Source organism: Pistacia vera, unplaced genomic scaffold, assembly GCF_008641045.1.
Source record: "Pistacia vera cultivar Batoury unplaced genomic scaffold, PisVer_v2 Contig320, whole genome shotgun sequence".
Classification (NCBI taxonomy): Eukaryota; Viridiplantae; Streptophyta; class Magnoliopsida; order Sapindales; family Anacardiaceae; genus Pistacia; species Pistacia vera.
The window spans coordinates 567,553-584,985 of NW_022196136.1; the positions used below are offsets into that span (position 1 = coordinate 567,553).

Below are 17,433 nucleotides of genomic sequence, written 5' to 3' on the forward strand. Positions count from 1 at the left end.
GTATACATTAATGACTTTTGGAATGAAAATGGTCATTATTGCCACGCCTATCTGTTTATGTAGTCAAAAACCAGCCTTTTGTTTTATTTATTTTTGGCAGTTCCACTGTAAAGATGTGATAAAAAGAGTGAAACTTTATCCCTTTGATGGAATTTCATTCTCATTAGGAGTTTATGTATGGAAAGATTAGTTTTTCATAACTATTTAATTTATGTTAGCTTGTTTTTAAATTTATGTAAATATTTAACTTTAAAAAATAAAACTAGGGAATTGAAGTTTAGATTGATAATCTGTGAGATACTTGCTTTTCTACTCCATCAATTTTATTTTTGTTTGGTGTTGTAGTATATTCTGTGAACTTTGAGTAGTCTTTCTTTTATGTTGCTATTTAGTTTCTTGGTTGACTTATTGATTATGCATTGAATTGATGGTAGGAAAAAATGATAGAGCTGCAAGATGAAACACAAGCAGGGGAAAGTGAAAAAATAGAAGCAGAAATATGTGAGGAAGTTCTGGGTAAAGCTTTTGGATTTAACCAAAATTTTGCATTTTCACAGACTGAGCATCATGATACTGCAGCAGAAGCAGAGTTAAGGTGCATAGTGCAACAACAAGAAAATAAGATTAAACAGTTGGAGGAGCAGCTCATCTTATTTGATCAACAAAAACATAAAATAAAAAGCCTTGAACAAGAATAATTTGTCTTGTTGGAGATGATGAAGCAACTAACTATAGCCCTTGAACTACAACAATATGGTAAAGCTCCAACTCGACAACCATCGTCATCTCCAACTGATGAAGACTCGTCCTCATCAGCTACAGCTATTTCAAAAACCTCAACTGGTGACAATTGAGATGCTAACAATATTGATGGTTAGTTTTTTGTTGTATGGGCAGTAGATATTTTGACATGGGGGTAGGACCATCTTTTTAGGATTGTTTGCATATATCTGTTAGATGGTGTACATGGGGTGGACATTTTTTTGTTAGTTATGCACATATAGATAGCTAGTGATGAAAATGTGGGTGCATGCTTTTTTTGTTTTTTGTTATGCACACGTGATAGTGCATTTTGGATTTTTATTGCTCATCATGCATAAAAATCTATGTGTGGACTATATATATATATATATATGATATTTGATGTTAGTGATCAGATTTTTATATTGTGTCAATTATTTTATTGATGTTGAATGTATAAACTAGGTCAATACGAAATGCTTTTGCCACTAATTATTTTCTCAAATAAAAAAAAAAAAAAAAACACATTCTGCAACTAATTTTTTAGTAGCAAAAAGTAATTTATCATAATTGGATTCCACATTCAACGTCTAAAATTTTAGAATTAACCACCAAATTTTGGTCATCAAAAGATACATTCGTCCACTAATAAAATAGTCGTGAAAACCTTTTAGATTCCACATTCAGCGTCTAAAATGATTAGAATTAACCACTAAATTTTGGTCACCAAAAGATACATTTGTCCACTAATAAAATAGTCACGAAAACTTTTTGAATTCCACATTCAGCGTCTAAAATTATTAGAATTAACCACCAAATTTTGGTCACTAAAAGATACATTCATCCATTAATAAAATAGTCGCGAAAACCTTTTGGATTCCACAATCAACGTCTAAAAATATTAGAATTAACCACCAAATTTTGGTCACCAAAAGATACATTCGTCCACTAATAAAATAATCACGAAAACCTTTTGGATTCCACATTCAACGTCTAAAAATATTAGAATTAACCACCAAATTTTGGTCACCAAAAGATACATTCGTCCACTAATAAAATAGTTGCGAATACCTTTTACGAAATTACCCTTACATCTTTAGCGTCTAATTTTTGTGGCATTTGTGATAAATTATTAGACACTAAAAGGTACATTTTGCAACTAATTGATTAGTTGTGATACCATTTTACCAAATTACCCTTGAACAATTAGCGTCTAAGCAAGGGGACTATTTCAACCAGCAATTAGCGACTAATTTGCTAGTCGCAAAAAAAAAAATTTCCACGTCTAACCAACAATTTAGATGCCTATACTTTCTGCAATAGCGATTTTGCAACTACGTGGCGACTACGAAATTTAGGCGCGCAAGAGATTTTGTGTCTAAATTTTACTTTCGGTGTCTAATTTTGCTAGACGCCGAAAGCCATTTTTCTTGTAGTGTGTGCATTCGGAGTGGAGTAAGGGCTGAGAATTTTTTAGGCTTTCTATTGCGCCACCTAGGTATTGAGATAAACAAGAACAAAGCATAAGCAATTACTATTACTGAAGCTTATACACTATAAAACAAAAAGGAATTATAGCAATCAAAAGGATGCCATTAATTAGTCTAACGAACAAGCAAGGGATTAAGCTGCTAGAATTAGCGTTAGCATAGCTGTTTTCTCAAAGATTTTCATTGCAAACAAATTTTCCCACCTAACAGGGTCAGTTGCAATTTTGGGGCAGTAGGGTGGAGAAGGATGGGGATGGGTGGAGAACGACGATGGGGTGTGAAGGCTAGATGCGATTCGGTTAGAATTGCACCTGGTTGAATGCGATTCCAGCTAAATCGCATGGAGAAGATGACAACCAAGTGCAATTTTAGGGTGGTGCGATGGATAGGGGCGGGATGGGTGGAGAACGGTGGTGCGGTGTGGAAGGGTGGGGAAGAAAGGTAGGGTTTCTTTAAGTTTATGTATAGGGGGTGAAACGACTTCACTAGCCTGTGACTGTTTTATAAATTTACCGTTTTGTCTTTCTTCGGTTAAAGTTAACAGACAGTGGGTGGAAAAGTGTCGTTTTGAAACTTGGTGGGTGGGAAAGTGTCATTTCGTGAAACCTTGGGTGGGAAAGGGCCGCTCTCCCTAAATATTACTATAAATTGTATCTTCTCTAAAGATAATATTTTTTAATGATTTATATTATATATTTAAAAATAAAAGCCAATAAAATAGTTCAATTAATATTTTGAATTTATAATTATTTGATTAGAATACCTTAAATTTAATTTTATTATTTAAAATTACAAATATTTTATTCGAATAATATCAAATAAATTATTATGAATTTAGTTTTTTAAANTTTCTCACATTTGATCTTTGTATTATGTCTCATTTCAATGAATCAAGCGTGGAAGTATTTCCTTGGGAATAACTACTTATAAAACTTGTTGATGCTTGATTTTGACACCAATGACTCACACGTGCAAAGTGCTAAGTTGTTCTTAGAAATTACACGTGAATGATTGGGATAATCGAATGCAAAGACTAAATAATAAATGAGAGACGATTTTTAAAATGGTTCAAATGCTTAAAGCAAATCCTACATCCACTATTCTTTTATATATGAGAGATTACAAGAGGTCGCATATAGCGAACAACGAGCAGAGGTACAATAACTGAGTATTCAGATAGATTATCAAGTCAGTCTCTTTCTCGCAAGTTATCTTTGCTCTGACAGTTAAAGATTACAATCAGAATGTGGGTTCAGTATCAGAATTCCAAAAATGAGAGGGGGAGTCTTCTATTTATAGTAGAGGAATTCAAGGTAATGATTACAAATCTGCAAGTGGGTAGGTGCCGTGCAAGTCCTTCCTTGCCTCCCATTGGCTGATAACTTAGGAGATATCCTCAAATTACCTAGGGCTTGGACAAGTGTGCAGCTCTAATTCACTCATAGACAAAACCTGGATCTGCCAAGTTGATGACAACGATATTATTCCTGTCATGGAGATGGCAGCTTCTGGAAGGCGCAAAGTCTTCTTAAACTTTGATTGGTGCTTGCTGACATGGGCTAACGCCAACCTTGATTTTTTAGGCATAACAGAAGCTCCCCAGTTCTTAAGGTTTAAGAATTGAATCTCGAGAACTTCATGATTATGCCTCGACCTGACTTGTTACGAGGAGTATTTGCTCGAACCAGTAGTTGAGGATAGCCATATTGTTACAAAATACATGAGGCTGATGGCTTAACTCGACCGGTGGACTGAGTAAAGGTCGTGACATGAATCTTCGAGAATTTCATAAGCAACCTGAGGTGATTGTTCCGAAAGGTTCAGCGACCCATGTCGGATTTTGCTCAGTGTTATAACAATGTGATTTGAACTCTATCTATCTTTCGCGACCTGAAAATACTTAGGACATTTTGTTGTCGAAAGTTGAGAATCACTTCGCTTCGAGTTTGACACGTGGAGAAGAGTGTTTTATTCAAATGACCTATTCGGATCTTATCCGTTACCCTTGACAACTGTTTTGGTCAATAAACTAAGCTTTATCTGACAGACGTGTCTCTGCGCAATAAGTGTCAGCCATGAGCATTAAATGCAAGCCATATTGAAACGACATTCTCTTTTGAAACATTAAACGCAAATGAGGACGCATTTAATGGGAGGAGATAATCACGCCGATGTTTGGTGATTTCAATGAAGGGAAATGCTGGTTGATCTCCACGAAGCGTGAAGGTTACTTTTAGCGCAGATTGATGACACATGATCACGATCAATGGTTTTTAACGCGTCTTACCCAAACGTCGCTTATAAAAGAAACCAAGCGTTGTCTTCCTCCCTATAAAAACCCTAAGCCCATTTCAAGTTTTTCACAGAACTTAAACTTTCAGAGAGAAAAACAAAGTTTTTATTCTCAAGAGATTAGTTCATCCTCTTCCTGATTGATGCGCACTCGTCGTTACGATAGAACATCCATTCCTAGCAATCAAGAGGTAAAGAAAATTCTTTTATTTTTCTTTTTTCATTCCTATTAAAAAACTTAGTTTTTAAAGAATGGTTTTTATAAACGTCTAATAGGCTCAGACAGTGAACATTCCTGGGTAGTATTTAAAAAGAAACACTCTTAAGAGTTGAAACCTAGGGCATAGATCTTTAGAAAATCACCTTTAAGAACTTTTAGGGTTTTAAGGGTTTTGGCGGCTATGGAAAAGAAACCATTGTTGGATCTACTAGGCAACTACTGAACCATTTACGGCCAATGGTTTACACCCTTTTAGAATGCCAACTCACCACAACTTTTGACAGGTTCGTGGCCTCTTGACCCACTAACCTGGTGAGCACCGTACTTCAGATGCAATGTCAGGTAAAATGACTTGTTCTCTTCGAGAACTTATCCATACAAGTCGACCACTTAGTTTTTTAAGATCTTAAAAAACTAACTGTTTATTCCTTTTCCATGCAATCTTTGGTCGCCCTGAATGTGGCCCAACAGAAGATGAAGAGTGATTCTACTAGCAAACTCCACGAATTGAAAGAAGAAATTGTCAAACTGAAGCAAGATCTCGCAGCTTCAGATGCAGAGGCAAAGGCTTCCCACATTCAGGCAAACATGTACTTGACAGAAAGGAATTTTCTATGCGAGCAGTTGACTTTTAGAAGACCAAGCTCAAGAAGAAAGATATCAATAACAAGGAGCACCAACGAACAGTGGTGAGGCTCACTAAAGAGATGGGCCAGAGAGAAAATGAGCTGCAAGAAAGCTTGAAGCGCAAAAAATCAGCAGAAAAGACTCGAGCTGAGTTATGGGAAAACTCTGAGAGGGAGAAAAAGGCGCTGCCAGCAAATCTTGAGATGGCTCAAGGGCGAGTCACTTCACTGACCGAGCAGATGAAGCGACAGAACCTTGAGTTGGAAAGGAAGGATGCTCACTGGACACTAGGAGCTATTTATAGCTTACGGTTGAGAAATACAGACATGGATATCTCCGACCTCCCCAAGGACTACCAAGCCGCTCTTATTTCTATGGTCGAGGCTAATGAACAAGAAGAACAACAGCTTGCCCCAGAGGACGATTAGTAGGAAACATATATCCTTGAAGATCGAGCAATCAAACCAGAGGTCGACAATCAGCCAGACAACCAAGAGGTCGCAGCCAAGGATACTGGAAATGAAGACCAGTGATCGTTCTCTTCTCTACTTGAATAGAGTCTTTTTTGCTTGTCTTTTTTTTTTTTTTTCTTTTTTTGATGTGGCACCTTGTCGTCCCTTGTACATATTTATGGAATATATAAAAAGGAATTTTTGACCAATTGTGATAGCACTATTATAACTTAAGCACTTCACAAAATGAAAATAGCATATCTAATCATTGAACTTGTAAAATGTTATAAATAACAAAATTGTTAAAAACTTGAGATTACGACACAAGTATTTCTTTGAGGAGAATTGGAATAATCTTATTCATGATATTTACAACAATGAAAATTTTACAAGTAAAAAAAAAAAATGATCAAGCTATAAGTGAGTTCAGAATTACCGATAATAAGGGCGAAGATGTTCAGCATTCCAAGCTCACAGCACTTCAGAACCATTAAGCTTCTTAAGGTGATACATTCTAGATCGTATTACCTTAGCAACACGATATGGACCTTTCCAGTTAGGTCCCAATACCCCCGAACTTGGCTCTGTTGTGCCGAGAAGGACTTCTTTCAAAACCAGGTCGCCAAACTGAAAGTCTCTTCTCTTGACTTTAGAGTCAAAGAATCTTTTTGCCCGCTGCTGGTAGGAAGCTATCCTTAACTGAGCTTTGTCGCGGTGTTCCTCGACTAAGTCCAGACTTGAACATAAGAGTGTTTCATTAGCTATTTGTAACGCCCACTTGAGGTACGTAGCTAATATGTGTTCATTTTGCCCTTAGTGTTGATTGTTTGCCCTTAGTTAAACTTGTATGTTGTTGATATTGCTTGGTTGGCTCCTAATTAAATTGATATGTTGTTTTGGTTAAGTGGTTGCCCTGAATTTGGTGAAGACTTGGCAAAATCTTAGAGTTACAGACTTCACCGCGACGACGAGGTTCTGTAATTTTTCGCTGGGGCGAAGAAAAAGTCTTCGCCGCGGCGAAGAGCCGGCTGAATTTCTTGATGAAGTTTCTAGAGAATTTTTTTTCCTTAAGGGCAAAGTGACTATTCTACCCCTAATTAGTAGAAAAAGTGGAGAGTGAAATGTAAGAAAATTTCATGGAGAATACATTAGAGTTGGGGTTGTGATTGCAAAGAATTAAAGGGCAAAGCTAGAATTTCCAAGAAAGTGTAAGGGCAAAATGGGAAAAGATGCTTGATACTATGAGATATTAAGGATTTAGTCTTATAAACCTCTTCATTTCTCTTCTTCCACCGCCATTGCCATCCTTCAATTTCTCTCAATCCTTCACTTAATTTTCCAAGGATTTTTTAGGGCTTTTGAGTGGTTTTTGACAAGGAATTGATCCTAAGCAACAAGAGGTAAGAATCCTTGCTCTAGTTATGAGTTTTATTTGTGCAAGAGTTGAATTCTTATTAAGTTTATGCTTAGGAAATAAGAGGAAGTTTGAGTCCAACAAGAGTAGAGAGCCTTAGTGAAGATTACTCAAGTATAAGGTAAGTAAATCCAAATCAAGTTAAGGTTTAAGAAATCAATTGAGCAGAGATTTCTTTATGTATGTATATGCTATGATTGTTGAGAAATTGAGATGAGATTGGTGTTTATTTACACTTGTTATTGAATATCTTTAGGTTATGAGAAGTGTTTTGATTGTATGATGATGGATTGAAGTTTGGTGGAAATTGAAAGAGTTTGAGGAAACTTTTGGGAGTGTTTTTCCTTGACAGGGATTGTGATGATACAAGGGAGTTTTGCTCCCATTTTGGATGGTTTAAGAGACAAGTAGAATTATAGTTAAAGTAGAGTTTATGTATGCACATTAGTTGTTTAATGAAATGCCTAAGAGAAGCATGAGTATGAGTAGAGAACCTTAATTTATGCAACATTGCATATTTACATTTCATAAGTACATTTAAGAAAGAATTCTAAGCATAAGCCATCCATATGCATATAGTTATATATGTGGAATACTTAAGAAAGATTAAAGAATTCTAAGAAGAAGGCACTCTAAGAAAAAAGAGAAAGAAAGAATAAGCACTAGAGACTAAAAGAAAGAAAAGTGCTAAAGAAGAGAAAAGAATAGGTTGTACGATGGGGAACCCATGAGTGATGAGCAGAGTATTCCCGCATGTACGCTGCCTTCAGTGAGCAGCCTGAGAAAGAGAAGAAAGAAGTGGTATAGCCCGTGAGAGTGCATGCGGATGGGCTATACCCGAGAGAGAGAATACACTCACATGGCCAAGGGTTCTGAATCCATGCATCAACAAAGTCCGATCGGCATAGAATAAGAAAGAATAAAAAAGAATAAGAATGAGAAAGAATGAGAAAACACGAGAAAGAAAAGAATAGAAAGAAAAGAAATGCATAAAAATAGAAAACAGAATAAGAAAAATAGAAGAGAAGAAAGAGAATGCATTCCTATGCATTACTGCAGGTACATTTCATTCATGCATTGTTATCATGGTTTCTATCATGTTTTGTCAAAGAAACAGAAAGAAAGAGAGAAGCAGAAAGAAAGAAAGAACAGAAACAAAGAATAAAAGAGAAAGAACAAGAAAGAAAGAAAAAAAGAAGAAAAAGGGTAGAGTAAGGAAAGAATTAAAGAGTGATACACGGGGATAGCGGTGTAGAGAATTTACTTACTGAGCATTTTTGTGCTCACCCCGTTGTTTTCTATGTTTTTGCAGGAAATAGGTGAGGATCCGGTCGGATGGATGTCGGCAAGCGGAGAGAAACGGCTACACTGTCCACCATTTTGATAGTTTTTTTGTACATGTTATTTTTTACTATATAAAGAATGTATATATTAAGTAAAGAAAAATTTGGGCCCAACTACTTTCTATTAATTATACATGTATTTTTATTAATATATTTTATGAGCATATTAGTATAAAGAAGTCATTACACTATTTTATTGTAGAATTCTCTTCTATTGGAACCATTGCCTCGCAGCCATATGCTAGCAAGAAGGGTGTTTCTGAAGTAAAGGTTCTCGGAGTTGTTTTGTATGCCCATAGAACTTCTGGTGTAACACCCACATCAAGGTACGTAATTTTATTTATGCCCTAATACCCTTAGTTGGATTTCTTTGAAGTTATCTTAGACAAATGTGAAGAAAATTCCTTAGAACTTCATTAGGGGTAAAATGGTCTTTTCACTCATGATTAGATGAAAAAGTGGGAAGTGAAAGGAAGCAAAATAATGTTAAGAAGATAATAAAAATGAGGGTATTTTAGTAATTGACTAAAGGACATAGATGAAATTTCATAGAAAGTGCAAGGGCAAAATGGGAATACATGCTTATATTATTTGATATAAGGCTTCATTTGAAGAAACCCTAACATACCTTTAGCCCTTGTTCACGCCACCTTTACCCCATTTTCTCTCAATTTTCTTCACTAAATTTCAAAGGGAAATCATAGAATTTGGCTTGAATTTTTGGAGATTTTCAATCCTAAAGGATCCTAAGGTAAGATTCTAGCAAAAGGAGTGTGATTAAACTTTAAAGTTTTAAATTCTTATGGTTTTTATATGATCTAGGTCGAAGAGGAAGAGAGTTTTTAGCAAAAGGAAGTGATCTCACACATTCAAGGTAAGTAAACCTAATTTTAACCTTGATTTGAGCAAGACTTGTGTTGAATGAATTTTTGCATGTTTGTATATGATGGTATGAGAGAATTATTGGCTGTTTTTTTATGTTTAATATGCATAATTTCAGCCATGAGAAGTGGTGTATGGTTATGTGATGATTTGGTGAAGTTGTGGAAGATTTTGTGTTGAAATTTTTGGAGTGTGAGAAGTGATGAATCGGCCAGGTTTGATACCTAAGTTAGTGAGTTTTTGGCTCACATTTGGTGGAATGAGAGATGTGGAAGTGTAGCAAAGAAAATGCATGCATGATTTGGCTAACCCTAATGAAGAAAGGGTTAGAGAAAGGCAAGAATGAAGTAGGAATTATGTTTGGGCTTAACCAAGTGTAAATGTTAATATTCAAAGTGCATATGGTTATGCCAAAATTTAATAATTACTTGGTCATGTTTTTCCATGAGAAATGGCCCTTATTCTTGGTTCTAGCTACTTGAACCTTTACTACTTTTTGAATAGCACATGAAAGTGTTAGAAGAATTTGCAAGTTAAAGTGTTATTTTGATATACAATTGTGATAGTAGAGAATGGTAGAATAAGTCATGACATACCATTATGCCATAATGAATTTGCAAGTTTGTATTGTGAATTTGAAAAGCATATTAAGAAGGACTTGACCATGCATATATGTGCACATGATAAATATGTATAGCCTTGATTTAGTAAATGAGAATATGAAGAATAATTAGCAAAGAATGAGAAAGAAAGAAAAGAAAATGACTAATATTTTCTTTTAAGCTAACATGCAGTAATTTTCTCATTTACTAAAGAATGCAAGTGTAGAATTTCCATAGCTTGGAAATTCATGTTGATATGTGTATAGTATCTCTTTCTATTCTCTTCTATAGCATCATGTTGTAAGGTTTTTGCAATGGGAAACCCATGAGTGACAGAGTGCCCACCATACATGCCGCCACGAGCCGCCATCAGCAAAGGATACAGTATTTGTACATCCGGAGTAGTGTATGTGATGAGGACTGTACCCAGTAAGCATACCTACATGCCACGCCCCACGAGTAGCAGCCACCCAGCAGAGATACATACTTGTACAGTCCGTAGTAGTGCATGTAGATAAGGATTGTACCCACTTACATAGCCAGGGTTCCAAATCCATGCATCAACCTAGTTCGATCGGCAAACCAGAAAGAAGAAAGAAAAGAAAGAGAAACAGAAAAAAAGAAAGAGATACAACATAAGAGATAGAACAGAAAAGAAAAGAAGTTCTTTTCTCAAGAAAGTTTATTATTCTGCATATGCTATTAAATGATTCAGTATTTCTTATGTGCCGCACATGTACAGTTTTATTCATTGTCTTTGCACGTTGATAAGTGCAATCAGAATATCGAAGAATGCAGAGTATCAGAAAGGAATGAAGAATATTATCAAAGATTAAATGGAGAAAAAGGAAAATCATAACAAAATAACGGAGGAAACTTAGTGCAGTTTGGTTTCTTACTGGGCAATTAGTGCTCCACTCCGTTTTTATTGTTTTGCAGGTAGCGATGATTTACGACGGAGTGGAACATCAAGAAGCGGAGTTTTGGCGACACTGTTCAAGATTACCTTGTGCTTACTAATATATACAGTATTTTGTGTATATTTTTTAAATTAAATTAGAATTTTCGGATTTTACATTATAATTTATTTATAAAAGTTATTTGTGGATTTTCTTAAAGAATTAGTAGCTTATAGTATATTACATCTGAAGATCGTCAGCCCAAATGCCCTTGGCTGTGCCAAACTTAGCCTTCAATATGTGCTTGATAGTCTTGTTGACAACTTCAACCTGACCATTAGCCTATGGTCTTGCTATTGAGGCAAATTTCTTATGAATCCCCAACTCTTCACAAAACTGTTTGAATTCTTATTGTCGAACTGTTTCCCATTATCAGAGATGAGTGTATGAGGAATCCCATAGCAGTACACTATATTCTTGAGATGAAGTCTTTAAGTTTCTTAGTGATCGCGGCCCAAGGCTCTACTTCGACCCACTTAGTGAAAAATCCACTGCGACCACTGCATACTTGACCCCCCTTTACCAGTTTTCATGGGTCCAATGAGATCAATTCCCCACATAGAGAATGGCCAAGGACTAGTCATCGTCGTTAACTGGTGGGAAGGAGCTCATGGGATGTTCGCGAATCTCTGGCACTTATCACATTTCTTCACAAAGTTGAAGTCATCTTCGTGAAGTAGGGGCCAATAATATCCCTGACGGATAATTTTATTGGCAAGAGACATGCATCAGTTGATTACCACAAATCCCTTCATGTACCTCTCTCTGATATATCTGCTTTATCATCCTTACACATCGGAGAGGGGGTTGCTAAAGCTTCGCTTATACAACTAATCTCCGATGAGAGTGTAACGAGCAGCTCGATTTCGCAGGAGTCTCGCCTCAGTCTTGCTGTCAGCAAATCCCATCTCGAGATACTAAATAATCGAAGTCATTCAAGAATAGATTTGGTTGCAGGGCTTTTCATATCTAAGAGAGCTTGATCTTTTCGGGATTGACTTCAATTCCCCGATGGTTAACCATATACCCCAAGAATTTCCCTAAAGTACTCAGATGAACACTTAAAGGATTAAGTTTCATTCTATATCTTCGGAGTATGTCAACACTTGCGAGATTGACTATGTGATCTGAAGCGACATGCAACTTGATAATCCTAGGATATACTGTTTTCTTGTACTTTTTGGTAGATTTTGGATACTTATAAGTCGTTTTGTGCCTGAATTGCAACTTAACTCATATTTTACGTTTCAGGCCCAAACATGTAGTTGGCAAAACCGAGCGAAATTGAGTTTCTGAACCCAAATCAAGAGAAATTTAGGAATCGGGGAAATTCTGATGCGGAGTGGAAGCACTATGAAGCTTGTTCCTATCAAAGATCATGAAGATTAAAGATTCAAGTGAAGAAGCAAGCGGAGGGCAGTTTCATAATTTCAAAAACGATGAGCAAAGTTCGCCGCAGCAAAGATAATCTCTTGTCGCGCAAGCTAGCCTCGGGTCAGATGGTTTAGCGAGATTTCAATTCGATGCCGCGGCGGGAAAACTGCAATTCTTCTGTTTATTAAAACGTTGCATTTTAAATGTATGCATTAAACCTAGGTTTTGGCCGACTATTTAAAGAGCCTTAGCTCATTTTTGAGAGGGTCGAATTTTGAGAGAAGAAGAGGAGAAATTGGACGTTGGAGCAATTGGGGTCTTCATTTAGGGAAGATTTCATTCTCTCTTACTGTTTTAGTATTGGAATTCTTACTTACAGTTTATTGTCTGAATTTCTTTAATTTAAATATGAACTATCCACTTTTGGGGTTAGGGTTTTGACCCAACTTTGATTACAATGGTTTAATCTATTTTAGATGTTGCTTTTATGTTCTATTGCATTGAACTTTGTATTCAATCTTGTTCTTAATGAAATTGAATTGAATGTGGGATTTTTTTCCTTATTTCATTAAATGTTGAGCATGATGAGTGGCATGCTATCGTAGGCACCCAAATTAAAACCCTAAAAAATACATGTAGTAGTGTGAGTAGGGATCGTTCCCACGAAGAGTGTCTAGCCATTTTTGATGTTACGTGAACAAGGCTGGGGTTTTTGAGTAAAACATAAATAATTTCAGGAAATCAATTAAAAACTATCGAAATCAATCAAATAACGAAACTTGGTCTAGGTCAACATCCACCATCGGAATCTACAACTGATCATCGATACAAAAATAAATCAATTCATACCCGAATATTCCACCATTGGAACTATTTTCCTATCTCTCCTTAGTTGTAATTAATTAGAAACAAGCGATCTAATTAACCTCACTACTAAACAACCCTGGACAAGCACTAAAGATTTAATCTAGTGGTAGCCCTAAGACCTAGAGAGATCGATGAAGCTAAAGAACACAAACTCAAGCGGTTGCCATTTAATTAGTCGAGTGTTCTTCTTAAGAATTACTAATTCCGACGCAGCAAATTATTAACCCTAATTGCTTCACAAGTTAAGGAATCAAAACATTACGGATTTGATATCTACTTAGCAGTAGATTGCAGCAACTAATAACCTTGGTATGAGAAGTTGTAAGGAAAGATTAGAGAAAGAGTTCGGGGATAGATGAGTAGAGGATTTACTTACTGAGCATTGTTTTAGTGCTCACACCCGTTGTTTTCCTATGTTTTGCAGATCCAGGTGGATCAGTCAGATGGATGTCGACACGCGAGGGGAAGCGTTTACACTGTCCACCATGTTTAATAGTTTTTGTGTACACATTATAGTTTGTGTAAAATGTATATGTTTGTAAAGATATATATACTATTTATAAAAAGAAAATTTTGGGCCCAATTTCTTTATATTATTTCATTTTATTTTATTATGAGATTTGATAGTAGTGGGCTATTACAGTTTGACAAAATATGCATCAGTTTTTGGCGCCGTTGCTGGGGAATGATTTAGTGTTAATATTGAAGTTTTTCTAGTTTCACTGATTGGAGTTTTATTTTTGTTTTAATTAGTTTTAGTTTAATTTTGTGTTTCTTTTCATTCATTTGTGATCTTGTTTATATGCGAAGAGTGAAACAACATCCAGTGGTTCCCATTGATCTAAAGATTGAAAGAACCACAAGAGACTTATTAGAGAGAAGAGAACAAGAGGTAATAGTCATTGAGATGGCTGAAACCAAACTTTGAGGGATTCTCATTACCCTCCGTTGATGGTATGTGGTCTGTAACGCCCCGCTTGAGGTACGTTGTTATTGTTTCCTCTTTTGCCTTAATCAGTTGGTTTTTTGTTATATTGTTTGATTGAGTGTTGTATTGAATGTTTGCCCTGAAAATTGGTTGAAAACGAGAAAGTTCAGTCTGCCGTGCTTCGCCGGGGCGAAGAAGAAGCTTCGCCGCGGCGAAGATTTGTGAAACCAAGGGAAACTCCCTGGACAGTTTCGCCGCGGCGACAGAGGTTTCTTCGCCGCACGACAGGCCGAATAAAGGTTGATTGAGTTTTAGATATTTCTTCCTTAAGGACAATTTGACCTTTCTACCCCTATTAGCAGGAAAATGGGGAGTTAATTGTAAGGATATTTCATGGAGAATAGGTTGAGATGAGTGAGTTTGTAAAGAATCAAAGGCTTGGATGGAATTCCCAAATAGAACAAGGGCAAAATGGAATGAGGGTGTTTATATTTCTTAAAAGGAATTAGAATCAAGAAACCCCTCATTTCTTCTTCTCAAACGTGACTCTTCATTCTTCTCCTCTCAACTTCTCTTTTCTTTTGATCAGGTTCCCAAGGGATTTTTTGAAGGGATTTGGGTAGAAAGCAACCTAATCTTCAAGGTAGGATTTCTTCTTAAGTTGTGTGATTTGGGAGTTTTAACCCATATTGAAGTTTGAGGGTTTTCATTCTTTTGGTTAAGATTAGAGAGAAGTCAAGCTAAACAAGTGAAAGGAAGAGTTTGTGAAGTCTCTCCTTAACAGGTAAGTAAACCCAACCCAAGTTGAGATTTATGAATTTTCTTGATTAGGGTTTTATAGAAATGATGTATGTATGGGATGTGCATGTAATTAGCATGTATGAAGGATTAATAGAGATTTCTATGCTTTGTGATTGTTTTACCTTGCAAATTTGAGAAAGGGTTGTTGGTTTGGCAAGGTAGTGAGGTGGAATTTAAGGGGTATTATGGATCCCCTTTTTGGAAGTGTTTTCTATGGCAGGTTTTGTGGCTTTGTGAAGGGGTTTTCCCCATTTTGGATGGTTAAGAAAAGTTTTAAGATCATGGCTATGATAGAGTTTTATAGTGCACATGAGATGTTTGATGAAATGCCTAATAGAGGTTTGAGTATGAGAAATGAACCTTATTCTTGCACATTGCATGTTGGCATCTCATAAGTGCATTGGTGAAGATGACCCTCCATAGGCACTAGTGTACTGAAAAGTGACCTAAGAAAGTGTAAGGAAATGTTTATGCAATACCCTATGAGTAAGAGCTTAGTGGGTAAAATTTACTCTAAGGGTAGAGCATTGAAAATGCTACAATAGAATGAATTAGAAGAGTAGTATAGTTGGGATATGCTTTGTGATCATCACCCCCGTTATGGGAATCGGATTAATGCTTGTGATCATCATCCTAAAGCCTTAGAGTGATGGGGCGATGCTTTTGATCGTCACCCAATGAGTAGTAGAAATGGGTAGATGCTTTGTGACCGCTACCCGTTAGTGATAGATAAGTAAGTTGATGCTTTGTGATCATCATCCAACGGCTAGTAGAAGCGGGTTGTGCTTTTGTGACCATCACCCCGATAGTGACTAGAGACGGGTAAATGCTTGGTGATCGTTACCCAAAATTCATGAGGAACGGGTAGGCGCTAGGTGATCTCCACCCGATAGTTAGAAAGAACCGAGTGGTGCTTTGTGATCCTCACTCGGTAGTCACTAAGAACGGGTTGGTACTGTGTGAATTCCACCCGATAGCCATAGAGAGTGAGATGGTGCTGTGTGAACGCCATCCGGCCGTACCTCCGGTAAGATGAGGCCATGATGTTATTAGAAACAGAAATAGAATCAGAGATAGCATAAGGAAAGAATTAAGAGTTATTCATACGGGGACAGACAGATAGAGAGTTTTACTTATTGAGCATTATTTTGTGCTCACCCCGTTATTTTCCTTTGTGGATGCAGGTTCTAGGTGACGTTGCGGTCGGAGGGGCGTCGGCAAGCAATGAGGAATAGCTACACTGTTTCCCCTGTTTTGTCTTTTAAAATACATTTTTTGTAAACAGTACTCTTTATGTATAAAAGACACATGATTTGTAATGAAAAGAAAACTTTGGGCCCAACTTTTCTATTGTTATTATGCATGCTTTGTACAGTTTTCAGTAGATGTTACATGGTCCAAGTATCACTAGATCACCGGTGCAAGCCAACAATTTTGAAATAAAGCCGGCAATCATCCAAATGATCCAACAGTCGGTACAATTTGGGGGAGATGCAAAGGAAGATCCAAATTCACACATTGCAAACTTTTTAGAGATCTGCGATACATTCAAGGCCAATGGAGTGTCAGATGATGCCATCAGGTTAAGATTATTCCTCTTTTCATTGAGGGATAAAGCAAAGGAATGGTCAATGGCACTACCAGCAGAAGCAATCACAACCTGGAATGAATTGGCACAAAAGTTCCTGACTAAATATTTCCCTCCAGCAAGATGAGAAATGATATCACATCATTTCTACAGGAAGAGAACGAGTCACTATATGAAGCATGGGAGAGATATAAGGAACTGCTAAGAAAGTGTCCACACCATGGTTTGCTTGTTTGGATGCAAGTCCAAACTTTCTATAATGGGTTGCTAACAAATGTGCAAACAATGGTGGATGCAACATCTAGAGGAGCATTGCAAAACAAGACACCTAAAGAAGTGTATTAGTTACTTGAATTCTTGGCAAGTAACAATTACCAGAGACCGAATGAAAGAATTCATCTGAAGAAGTCTATGGGTATTCATGAAGTAGATGCTTACACGGCCATTTCAGCCCGACTGACAGCACTTCAGAAACAATTATGAGGTATGCAAGTAAATTCAAGTCAAACACCTCAAGTAACATGTGATTTTTGTGCAGGTAACCATGCGAGCATTGAATGCCAAGTGGGGAATAATTTTGCTTCAGCATCCTCATCATCAGAACAAGTCAATTATTTGGCTGAGAATCAAAGACAACAGAACAATCCTTTCTCCAACACATACAATACTGGTTGGAGAAATCATCCAAACTTGTCTTGGGGCAATCAGAATAATCAATGGAATCAAAGAATAGTGCCAAACAATCAAGTAGGGGTGAATAATCAACCAAGGGATCAAAGAGTTTTGAAATTTGAGGATATGTTTGGGAAGTTCATGCAAGAGACCATAGGTTTTATAAGTGAGACGAGGGCGA

General features: G+C 36.7%; 1 non-coding gene across 1 annotated transcript; it reads right to left on the reverse strand.

Moving 5' to 3' along the window:
• Positions 1 to 16,700: 16,700 nt before the first annotated feature.
• On the reverse strand, positions 16,701 to 16,807 carry LOC116137195. Its single transcript, XR_004129121.1, has one exon. It is a non-coding gene; the product is annotated as a small nucleolar RNA R71 (small nucleolar RNA).
• Between the last annotated feature and the right edge of the window lie 626 nt (positions 16,808 to 17,433).